We start from the raw sequence: 13,009 nt of genomic DNA, 5'->3' as shown, positions 1-13,009 counted from the left end.
CAGTCTGCTTTGAAAGATATACAAGCAATCAACGACATACATAATAATATGGAGAGCTAACTTTTATTGAGTACTTACCATGTGCCAGACATGGTGCTAAGTGTGTTATACACATTCATTAGCCCTGCAACAGCTCTGTGAGGTAGCACTATGGGCTGAATTGGGCTCCCCCACCCCAATTCATAAGTTGAAGCCCTAACCCCCAGTAGCTCAGAATGTGACTATATGTGGTCTCACGGTGATAAAATGAGGTTGTTAGGCCTGGCCCTAATTCAATGTCCTGTTCTTATAAGAAGAGGGAATTTGGCCACAAAGAAAGGATGCTTGTACACAGTGAAAAGACCACGCGAGGACACAGGGAGAAGAGGGCCTCACGAGAAACTGGCCCTGCCACACCTCGATCTTGGCCAGGACTCTGAGAGGATAGAGCTCTGCTGCTGAAGCCCTGTTCATGGTATTTTGTTATGGCAGCCCTGACAAACTCGTACAGGCAGGAACATATACTCTCTCTGTTCTTCTGACAAAGAAACTGAGGCACAGAGTGTTACCAACCGGCCAGGCTTGCCCTGCCCTCTCGCATTAAACAAATGACCTCGAAGTCCAAAAGCTGATGCAAGGATTGGAAGGTTTATTCAGATTACACGTACTCAACTAAATGTCTAACCAAGCAAACAAACAAAGAGAAAAGAGGAGCAGTGGAACCAGTTCAGCCTAGACCCAATCGGCAGGGCCAACCTACCCCATTAACAAGAATTGATAAAAGAAGTTCTCCCCCTTGTTTTCAGCATAAAGAAGAAAAGTACCAACTAGATTTAAATCAAAAAAACAAAGCATAGCCAGGAGCCCTCCACGGTGCACCTGCACAGACGTGGATACAATCCAAGCAAACAGAACAGGTCTCGGAAAGTCAGAGAAAGGTAAAGAGAATAAAGCATTGCCTTGTCAGAACTTAGGACAGGGACTCCAGGAGAGATCTGCCAGCAGCAGAGACATGGGAGCAAAATAGTCCCAGTGGCCACTTGCCTCTTGCAGCTGGAGTCCTCTCCGATGCCCTCCCAATTTTTGCCAGTGATTAAATTAGGAAATCGGATTCCAAAGTCATAGAAATGAATCATGTACCCAGCAGTAAAGCAAGCAGCGCTTTATGAAAAGAGGAGATGGACTTATTCATGAGGGGGGTAGCAACAGTAATTTAGCCCCCCCAGGGGAGCTGCTCAGGGTCTTTTTATAGGAAAGGAGTTAAGGGGTGGCAGGCAGCATCACTGGAGGTGGTCCGTTCTGTTCTTCCTGGTTGTGTCATGAGTGCATGCTCAGTAGGCAGTGCTGTTCATCATTGTCACCCCAGGAGGGTCATTGTAGCAGTCACCTTGATACTTTGTGCACAGGTGAGAATTCCTAAAGCGGTCTTAGGTTAATCTGTAACTTTTACAATTATAGTAAACAAGCCTTGGGAAGGGTTTTTTCCACTCAGGAAATATCTGTTTCCTGTCTTATGTCAGTCTGTTTTGTCAGGGCAGCCCATGGGGTAATCATTTGCCTGGAGGGGTCTCATGACTGAGGAGTGGAAAAGTAACGAAGTGTCTTCTGCAGGGAACATGGAGTCAGTTTGGTTGCAGGCTTAGCCTTACTCTGTTTCAAGAGAGGTTTAGTGACTTAGCTCACGTGGTCAGGACCCGACAGAAACGAGGCCTCTCTCTGCAGCACACACACTCTGGGGTGCTGTGCTGCGCTTCCTTAGACTCCCTGGAAAAATGTGATTCCTCAGTGCACCCTCAGTGTGCAGGAGCGTGAGTGTGGAGATAAAACCCGTTTCAACCATCTTAAGCAAATGGGCACAAGGCGGAGGAGTATTGGATATGTTGGGGGAGGAATGAAGGACCAAGCCCAGGAGCGAGAGACAGACCTGGCCGCAGAGATAGCTGGGTGCGGACTGGATGCACTGGGCTTTGTCTCCTCTCCCCGCTGCACCCTCGGAGGAAGAACTGGCTCTTCTCCCATCACAGAGCATGTGCCACACCTCACAGTCTGTGACGAGGTAGATTGATTTAGCTAATGCCATTTTTACTGTTCAAAAAGTGTCCTTGTTTGAACCCACCCCCCAACACCTATGGTGAAAATTGAAGTTTAAAAATTGTCCTGTTCTTACACAAATTTTAAATTCTTCCTGCCTTTGCTGTTTCCCGCCTATGCTGTCCCTGACTAATAAAACCAAGGGCTGTTTCTGGATGTATCTAGACAACCTGAGGAGGAAACCGCTCTGTGGAAGTTTTTGCTGTCCCTAAGTGATTAACTGGCTTGTCTTGGCTTCTGTAGCCAGCTTGCAGGAGGCCTCAAAAAACCCCCTCCCTCCTCAAACTAGGAGGAAACGTGTGTGACTGTATGATAACTTTAAGTGTGTTACTATATGATTTTCTTGCCTGTGTGACAATGTGCCTTTAAAAGACCCTTTCAATTTAAACTCAGGGCTCTTCTCATACCAGAATATCTGGAGAGACAGTTGCCGGTAAAGACCCCCTTTTACAATTCTCAGTTGGACGTTCTGGTTCCTTTTCTGTGCGACAGCCTCACCACAAGTCCAGCTGCGGAGAGACTGGGATCCAGGGTGGTCAGATTCCCAAGTGGCAGATGTCCACTGGCTGCCGCCAGCCCAGCACTGCGGGAGTTGGTGTTTAGTGGGTGCAGAGTCTCAGTCTGGGAGATGAGAGAGTTCTGGAGAGGGACAGTGGTGATGTTTGCACAGCAGTGTGAACGTGCTCAATACCCCTGACCTGGACACTTAGATGGTCAAGATGGTCAGTTCTATGTTACGAATGTTTCACCACAATGAAGATTATTCCTTAGAGAGAGATACTGACGGGTGCACTGAGAGATGGGCTTAGATGGGGCCCACTTGGGTTGGGCCCCAACCTTAAGCCATGCAGCTTGCGTGGCGCCGTGGCTGGGCGCTCGCAGGCGTCAGTGGCATGGCCAGGGAGGTCAGTCCCCAGCCCAGGATGGCGCAGGCAGCAGAAAGGCGTCCTGGCGAGGGATCATCCCGGGGCTGTCCAGGGCCAGGGGACCCTCGGGCTGCAGCAGCGAGTAGGACTAATGGTCCCAGAAGGAGCGCGGCTGTGAGGGCGTCGTGTCCATCCATACTCGGGTGGCCAAACGGCAGAGAGCAGGTGTCCGCGAGAGCCCTCTTGACCCGCGGGCGGAGCGGCGGACCCCGGGTCGCGGTGCGTGCGGCCCGTCTCTGGACCCTGCGGGCCGGGTCCACACAGCTGTGGGGTGGCGAAGCCTGGAGCCCGGGAGCCCGTGACCCCGGGCCGCAGCCGCACCGCATAGTGAGCCCCGGGGACGTGTGCCAGGCGCGGTCGGGGGCGGGAGTCAGGACGGGGAGGGAGCCAAGGAGCGACAGGGGCAACCGGGGTGCCGCCCAGGGCCATGCTCTGCCAGAGACTGCGCGACGGCCGCCGTGAGCCTCCCAGCGCCCGGGCACCGCCGCGCGCCCCGGGCCACCTGCTCCCCGGGGCCCAGCAGCCGCGCGGCTACCCCCGTCCAACGCCAGGCTCTCTGCCGGCGCCACCCCCGCCCACTCGCCACACCCGTCACCGCTCGGCTCCACTCGGTCCCATCCGCCACCGCTTGGCTCCACCCGCCACCGCTCGACTTCACTCGCCACCGTCCGGCTCCGCTTGGTTCCATCCGCCAGCATTCGGCTCAGATGGCAGCCTGAGGGTGGGGTGCAGGTGTAGGTCCTGCAGAGCGACAGCTGAGGGGCAGGTGTTGGTGCAGCAGAGTGACAGCTGGGGTGCAGGTGTAGGAAGTGGGCAGCTGGCAGACGGGAGGTTTGCCCCTACTTTAGCTGGTTCCCGAGTGTCCACCTTCTGACTGCATCCTTCACCCTCTCCGCGAGCCAGACGGAGCCTCTCAGCAGGTGGGAAGCCGAGCGTGCAGGGCGTCAGCAGTCCAGGGGATCTGCCATCACCGGACAGGGGCTACCTCAGCAGAGCTTGAGCCACGACGCCAGGTGTAGTGGATCGAATCATGCCCCCCGCCAACTCATTGCAGCTTGAATTGTGTCCCCCAAGTTTTATGAATTAGAGACTTAGGGAGGTCAAGATGGCGGAAGAGGAGAGGTGCCTGCCGCTTTTCCGCCACCAGTAGAAGCAGCCTGAGGCCCGCGCCGGATGCAGCTGTAGCAGAGTCAGCGCAAAGGAACGGCTTCGAAAGGGTGTCTTTACCCTGCCGAGGACCGGGAATCTTCCCCCAACGCAAGCAAGGGACCCCCCGGTTCGCCGCAGCCCGCGTCTCAGCCGCAGCCGCAGAAGTGGAAACATGGAGGCCTGAACAGCGTGTGTCACCCCAGGCTGCAGCGGTGACCACAGCTTCTGACCCCCACCCCCCGCCTCCACCTGCCCGTCCCTGGAGCTGGAAGCAATTCAACTGGCGGCCGAGAAAGGGAGACGTCCAGTGGGAGAGGCAGAATTTCCATGGAGACCACATGCCCTGCAGGGCCGCCACTGCGTGATCCAACTGGTAGGCTTCACAGCTGCCACCCAGCTTCATTCCCAGCTCAGCCCAGTGCATACAAAGCGGGGAGACGTCTGGCAGGGGAGGCGGGAACTCCACAGGGTCCACGCTGCTGCTGCACAATCCAGCAGCAGGTAGGCTTCACCACCGCCACCCGGCTCCATCCCAAGCCCCGCCTAGCGCACACAGGGCAGGGAGACATCCTGCAGGGGAAGGGGAAGCTCTGCAGAGACCACACGCTCTGCGGTGCCTCGGTGCATCCCAGCAGCCCGGAACAGAGCACACAGGAACAGGGAGTCACTGAGGTAGCGATACCAAATTGGCAACCACAGCAACATCTTAGTCAGTCAATAGTGCCAAACCTGTGGACTGTGAAACCCCCTGCCACAATGAATAAACAACAAAGAAAAGATAGAAATACAAAAAATCAAGAAAGTACACCACCAAAAGATAATAAATCTCAAGCTCTAGATCCTATAGAACAAGAAGCCCTTGAAGTGACTGACAAGGAATTTCAAGTGATAATTCTGAGGAAACTGAATGAGATACAAGAAAACTCAGGTAGACATCATGATGAAATGAGGAAAAGTATACAGGACCTGAAAGAGGAAATGTACAAGGAAATCAATGCCCTGAAAAAAAATGTAGCAGAACTTGCCGAACTGAAGAAGTTATTCAGGGAAATAAAAAACACAACGGAGAGCTTAACCAACAGGCTTGTGGAACTTGAAGAGAGAACCTCTGAACTTGAAGATGGGCTGTTTGAAATAACACAAGCAGACAAAAAAAAAAAAAAAAGAAAAAAAAGAAAGAAAGAAAGAAAAAAGAATCAAAGGCATTGAAGAAAATCTGAGAGAGATATCAGATAACCTTAAGCGCTCAAATATCCGACTCATGGGTATTCCAGAAGGGGAGGAAAAAGGAAATTGCATTGAAAACATATTCAACAAAATAGTGGCAGAAAACTTCCCAGGTATAGGAAAAATCACAGATCTTCAGATCCAGGAAGCTCAACGATCTCCAAATGTATTCAACTCAAAAAGGCCTTCTCCAAGACACGTTATAGTCAAATTGGCAAAACTCAAAGACATAGAGAGAATCTTAAAAGCTGCAAGAGAGAAGCATCAAATCATCTATAAGGGAGCCCCAATTAGACTAACATCAGACTTTTCATCACAAACCCTAAAAGCCAGAAAGGAAAGGGATGATATATTCAAAACACTAAAAGAGAGATTGCCAGCCAAGAATACTCTACCCTGCAAGGCTATCCTTCCGAAATAAAGGGCAAATAATATATTTCTCAGATAAACATAAACTGTGGGAGTTCACCACCACACGACCACCCTTACAAGAAATCCTCAAGGGAGTACTGGGTTTGGTTCCTGAAAAATAACTACCACTGCCATAAAAACCCAAGAAAAATCTAAAGCCACTAGTATAATACAAATGGCATTCATGAAGAGAAAACAAACAAACAAAAAGGCTATCTACAACCTAAGGAACCAAGAAACACAGAAAACAAACAGTAAATCAGAAAGCAAGGAACAAAAGACACTGAAGCCAACCAAACAACAATCAACAAAATGCTAGGAATAAACCAACACTATTCAATAACAACTCATAATGTAAAAGGATTAAATTCCCCAATCAAAAGACACAGACTTGCTGACTGGATTAAAAAGGAGGACCCAACTATACGCTGCCTTCAAGACACCCACCTCACCTATAAAGACTCACATAGACTAAGAGTGAAAGGATGGGAAAAGATTTACCATGCAAACAGAAAAGAAAAAACGAGCTGGAGTAGCTATTCTTATATCTGACAAAGTAGACTTTAAACTAAAAACCATAAAAAGAGACGACGAGGGAACTATATAATGATAAAAGGACTGATCCATCAAGAAGACATAACAATCATAAATATGTATGGACCCAATGTTGGAGCAGCCAGATTTATAAAACAAACTCTATTAGACTTAAAGAAGGAAATAGACACTACTACCATAATAGCAGGGGACCTGAACACCCCACTGTCAATATAGGACAGATCATCTAGGCAAAGAATCAGCAGAGAAGCACAAGATCTAAAAAATACTCTAGACCAGTTGGGCTTGGCAGATATCTACAGAACATTCCACCCAACAACCTCAGAATATTCATTCTTCTCATCAGCACATGGATCATTCTCCAGGATAGATCACATATTGGGTCATAAATCAAGTCTCAACAAATTCAAAAAAATTGGAATTATCCCATGTATTTTCTCAGACCATAATGGATTAAAACTAGAAATCAATAACAAACGAAATTCTGGAAACTACACAAACACATGGAAATTAAACCGTATTCTACTTAATGACATATGGGTCCAAGAAGAAATCAAGCAGGAAATCAAAACATTTATTGAAACTAATGAAAATAATGATACATCATTATTATTATCCCAAAACCTGTGGGATACGGCAAAAGCGGTATTAAGGGGGAAACTTATTGCATTAAATGCTCACCTCAGAAGAATGGAAAGATGGCAAGTGAACAACCTTACACTTCACCTTAAAGATCTAGAAAAACAAGAACAATCCAAACCTAAAGTTCGCAGACGGAAAGAAATCATTAAGATCAGAGCAGAACTTAATGAAATTGAAACCCAAAAAACAATACAACAGATCAATGAATCAAAAAGTTGGTTTTTTGAAAAGATAAATAAAATTGACAAACCATTAGCATGGCTAAAAAAAAAAAAAAAAAAAAAAAAGGAAGAGAGAAGATTCAGATAACAAAAATTAGAAATGAAAAAGGTGATATTACAACTGATTCATCTGAAATACAAGGAATCATTCAAGACTACTATAAACAACTATACACCAACAAGTTTGAAAATCTGGAGGAAATGGATAAATTTCTGAACACACACCAGCTCCCAAAACTGAGCCATGAAGATACAGAAAATCTGAACAGACCAATAACAATAAAGGAGATTGAAGCTGTTAGCAGAAAGCTCCCAACAAAGAAAAGCCCAGGACCAGATGGATTCACAGCAGAATTTTACCAAACATTCAAAGAGGAATTGACACCAATTCTTTACAGACTATTCCAAAAGATTGAAACAGACGCAAGTCTCCCTAACTCTTTCTATGAAGCAAACATCATCCTGATACCAAAACCAGGTAAAGACATAACCAGAAAAGAAAACAACAGGCCGATATCCTTGATGAATATTGATGCAAAAATCCTCACTAAAATACTAGCAAACAGAATACAGCAACACATATGTAAAATTATTAACTACAATCAAGTGGGATTCATCCAGGGATGTAAGGTTTGTTCAACTTATGCAAATCAATAAATGTGATACACCATATTAATAAAATCAAACACAAGGACCATATGATCATCTCTGTAGATGCTGAAAAAACATTTGATAAAATTCAACACTCATTCATGACAAAGACCCTCTATAAGTTAGGTATAGAGGGAAAGCATCTCAAAATAATTAAAGCCATATATAATAAACCCACTGCCAATATCATCCTGAATAGGGAAAAGCTGAAAGCTGTTCCTTTAAGAACAGGAACTAGACAAGGATGCCCACTCTCACCACTCCTATTCAACATAGTGTTGGAAGTACTAGCCAGAGCAATCAGAGAAGAGAAGGAAATAAAGGGCATCCAGATTGGAAAAGGTGAAGTCAAACTGTCCCTGTTTGCAGATGACATGACCCTATATATCGAACAGCCTAAAGCCACTACAATAAAAAAAAAAAAAAAAAAAAAAAAAAAAAAAAAAAAAAAACTCTTGGAGGTGATAAATTACTTCAGCACAGTAGCAGGATACAAAATCAACACACAAAAATTAGGAGCATTTCTATTCTCCAATAGTGAACATGCAGAAAGAGAAATCAAGAAAGCCTGCCCATTTACAACAGCCACCAAAAAAAATAAAATACTTAGGAATTGAGTTAACCAAGGATGTGAAAAATCTCTATAATGAGAACTACAAACCACTGCTGAGAGAAATTAGAGAGGATACAAGAAGATGGAAAGATATCCCATGCTCTTGGATTGGAAGAATCAACATAGTGAAAATGTCCATACTACCCAAAATGATATACAAATTTAATGCAGTCCCCATCAAAAGTCCAATGACATTTTTCTCAGAAATGGAAAGAACTATCCAGAAATTTACGTGGAATAACAAAAGACCACGCATAGCCAAAGCAAAGCTGAGCAAAAAAAAATAAAGCTGGAGGCATAACACCACCTGACTTTAAACTATACTACAAAGCTATAATAACCAAAACAGTATGGCACTGGCATAAAAACAGACACACTGATCAATGGATTAGAATTGAGAATCCAGAAATCAACCCACACACCTACAGCTATCTGATCTTTGACACAGGCACCGAGCCTATACTCTGGGGAAGAGACTGCCTCTTTAGCAAATGGTGCTGGGAGAACTCGATATCAATATGCAGGAGAATGAAACTAGACCCACAGCTTTCACCATACACTAAAGTCAACTCAAAATTCATTAAAGAATTAAATACACACCCTGAAACAATAAAACTTCTTAAAGAAAACATAGGAGAGACACTTCAGGAAATAGGACTGGACACAGACTTCATGAATACGACCCCCAAAGCACGGGCAACCAAAGGAAAAATAAACAAATGGGATTATATCAAACTAAAGAGCTTCTGCACAGCAAACGAAACAATTAACAGAGTTAAAAGACAACCAACAGAGTGGGAGAAAATATTTGCAAAATATACATCTGACAAAGGATTAATATCCAGAATATACAAGGAACTCAAACAACTTTACAAGAAAAAAACAAGCAACCCAATTAAAAAATGGGCAAAAGAGCTAAGTAGGAATTTCTCTAAGGAAGATATACAAATGGCCAACAGACATATAAAAAAATGCTCAACATCACTCAGCATCCGGGAAATGCAAATCAAAACTACACTGAGATACCATCTCACCCCAGTTAGGATGGCTAAAATCCAAAAGACTCTGAACAATAAATGCTGGCGAGGTTGCGGAGAAAAAGGAACTCTCATACATTTTTGGTGGGACTGCAAAATGGTGCAGCCTCTATGGAAAATGGTATGGAGGTTCCTCAAACGATTCCAGATAGATCTTCCATATGACCCAGCTATCCCACTGCTGGGAATATACCCAGAGGGATGGAAATCATCAAGTCGAAGGTATACCTGTTCCCCAATGTTCATCGCAGCACTCTTTACAATAGCCAAGAGTTGGAACCAGCCCAAATGTCCATCATCGGATGAGTGGATACGGAAAATGCAGTATATCTACACAATGGAATACTACTCTGCTATAAAAAGGAATGAAATAGTGCCATTTGCAACAACATGGATGGACCTTGAGAGAATTATATTAAGTGAAACAAGTCAGGCACAGAAAGAGAAATACCACATGTTCTCACTTATTGGTGGGAGCTAAAAATAGATAAATAAATTCACACACACACACGCAAAAAAAAAAAAAAAACGGTGTGTGGGGGGGAGATATAATAGCTATAATTCCTTGAAGTTGATACGATGAGCAAACAGAAAGGACATTGTTGGGAGGGAGAGGGGAGAGAGAGGAGGGAGGGAGTTTTCAGTAATGGGCCACAATAATCAACAACATTGTATATTGACAAAATAAAATTAACAAAATAAATAAATAAATAAATAAACTTAGCCCCCACTCTGACTGTTAAGAGGATGGGAAATCCTATTATGGTAATTGAAAGGTGGAGCCTTAAAGAGGTGACTGGATTGTAGGACCATGCAGTAGTAAATGGATTAAAAATGGTGCTCAGGGGCGTGTTTCTGAGGGCTTTAAAAGAAGAGGAGAGCCTGACTCTCTCTCTCTCTCTCTGTCTTGCTTCCTCCCACCATGTGATCTGCTGGTACCCGCCAGCTGCTGCTGCTTTTCCTCCATGAGTAGAAGCAGCCGGAGACCTGCGCCAGATGCAGCTGTCCCAGAATCCTAAGCCAAATAAAACTCTTTCCATTATAAATTACCCAGTCTCAGGTATTCTGTTACAGCAACACAAAAATGGGCTAATACACCAGTGTCTGTGACTAAATTTTGCCACAGACTGGCTGAGTTCTTGGATAATTTGCCAAGAAATGGAGACTTTTATGTAAGTGTGCTTATGTACAAATACATATACACCTCTATATATCTCTCTCACCGTATAAATATCTCACTATATATCTCTCACTGTGTATCTCTCATTATATAAAAACCTTACTATTTATTTATTTCATTATGTATCTCTCACTGTATAATCCTCTCATTATACGCATATCTCACTATATAAACATCTCACTATAAAAATATCTCACTATATATCTCACTATATAAATATCTCAGCATATCTCACTTTACATCTCTCACTGTATATCTCTCATTATACACTCAATCGAACTCTCTTCTCTCATGTTCTTTTCCATCTATCACAATATTATCGATGTCACTGGCTACAAGAAGCAGCAGTCACTGGCTGCTTCTGACCTTAATTGGGTAGACACACATGGTGTTTAGGACAATGTCAGGCCGATGTCCTCAGTGTCAGCTCTCTGCAGGTCATCAGCTGGGGGACACTTGGGTGACTTCTGAGATGTGCTGACCATTCCTGCCCATCTCCAGGCACCACGGGTACATTGCTGAGGGTCAGACTGGACAATGGGTAGATTGTGGTGACAAGACCCACCCAGGGCAATCTGGGTGCCCAGACACCTCAATCCCAACACCTGGCATGGTCCAGTGACTGCCATCCCTGGCTGCACTGCAGACACTCTCGGGATGCTTCTTTTTCATTCTGGCTAGTTGATTTGAAATTCTTATGTGGTCGTCATAGGGTTCAGGGCTACCTGTGATCCAGGTGGAGGCCCCTTCTCAGTCTGGCTTCCACTCTCATCTACTGAAAGGAAACAAGCAATGTAGACAGGGTTTAATTCCCTGTTGGAAAGCAAGATGCAGACAGAAGTTTTGAGAAATGGTTCCAGGTCCAGAGCTGTGTGGCCCCCCATCCCCACCCCAACACCCCAGGGCTCTGTGAACCCATGGGGGTGGGTTCGTTCTGTTGATGGGAACTGTAGGGACAGAGACGCCAGTATTGCACGGGTTAATGTTAGGATTATGCCTCGAGGTTTAGGGCTGGATATCATGGTTGTGGTCAGGGTTGGTTCTCAGGTAACCTCAAACCCTTCCTTAACTTGAAAGGGCTGAGGACAGTGTTTCCTGTACTCAGTTGCATTTTTCTAGGATCCCAATTTGCTCCAGCACTTGTTTAAAATTCCCCATATTACCTTGTAATATGTCCAGTGCAGTCAGTCTCCAGCACGTTGTTTCAATCCTGTAACCCTCAACAGGCAGGTGGATGTTTCGTCAACCTTTGATTTCCTTCCTCAGCATTCTGAGCACATCAGGACAGCCACGACACATCTGCAGGGATTACTTTTAGCACTTTTCTTAGAGGACTTAAATGCTGTTTTCGAGACTCTGGGTTTCATCACAACTTCATTGCTTGTGATGCACTTGCCAACTCCAGGTCAGCCTGTTGTTTTTCTGTGAACTCACCACCTCTCTCTCTCTCAACAGCAGAATCTGATCAGAAATTGGCTCCCACGTCGAATGCTGTATGCCAGTCACAGCCCTGAGGGAAAGAGGTCTTCAAGTCTGAACCTGTGGGCTGTCCACCTAGCTCCCTGGAGCTGTGCCTGGACAGGGCCTTGAGACCTATGGGGCCTCCATGTTGGGCAGTGCCCCCAATGCTCAGAGCCCACCCGGCACAGGATCAGTAGCTTTCTCCCCAGTGCCCACCGGCCTCTCACTGAAGACACACTCAGTCTGTGCAGAGACATGGTTTTCTTCTCTGTGTGAGGATTCACTCCCAGAAGGGACCAGGGGCAGAAGGAGGAGCAGTGGAGGGGGCACCATCCCCTTCTCCCCCCTGCTCCTCTGTGGAACCCTGGCCCTGGACACCAGCCTTTTATACCCCATCCCAAGCTCCCCAGCTTCAGACAGGTCACAGTGGAGTCCCCAAAAGGTTACTCCCATGACTCCATCCATCTACCACCTCCTAGAGCATTCTCCTCCTGGGTACCTGCCCAGGCAGATTTGTCCCATGACTCCTTCCCTTCTCCAGGCCCCACCTCCCTCTCCCCAATTCCAGAGACTTCATTTTACAGGTGGAACGTTTGGGTCTGGGGGAGATGACCTACCTAGGAGCATATGCAAATTATATGTCGGGCAGCCTCAGACCAAGACCGCAGTGGTCTCCTCCCACGACCCTCATGCTGTTTCCAGGAGCTGGAGGATCAGGGACCAAGAGCCCACAGCTGGGGAGGGCTCTGTGATTACAGGGTTTGGGCCCACCCCACCACCAAAGCCCTGCTCTGTAAACATGCCCCAGATCCTGGGGCTGCAATTGCCCCCTCTGCTATGATGCCTGATACCCAGCCTAAGACTGG

General features: G+C 46.1%; 1 pseudogene; it reads right to left on the bottom strand.

The window, feature by feature from the left end:
- Nucleotides 1-2,908: 2,908 nt before the first annotated feature.
- The window catches only part of LOC134369101 (histone-lysine N-methyltransferase PRDM9-like), a 31,507-nt pseudogene continuing 21,406 nt past the window's right edge, over nt 2,909-13,009 (bottom strand).

The sequence above is a fragment of the Cynocephalus volans genome, unplaced genomic scaffold (assembly GCF_027409185.1).
Source record: "Cynocephalus volans isolate mCynVol1 unplaced genomic scaffold, mCynVol1.pri scaffold_35, whole genome shotgun sequence".
Taxonomy (NCBI): domain Eukaryota; kingdom Metazoa; phylum Chordata; class Mammalia; order Dermoptera; family Cynocephalidae; genus Cynocephalus; species Cynocephalus volans.
The sequence above is the reverse complement of the archived record's forward strand: the minus strand, read 5'-3'. Positions and strand labels throughout refer to the sequence as shown.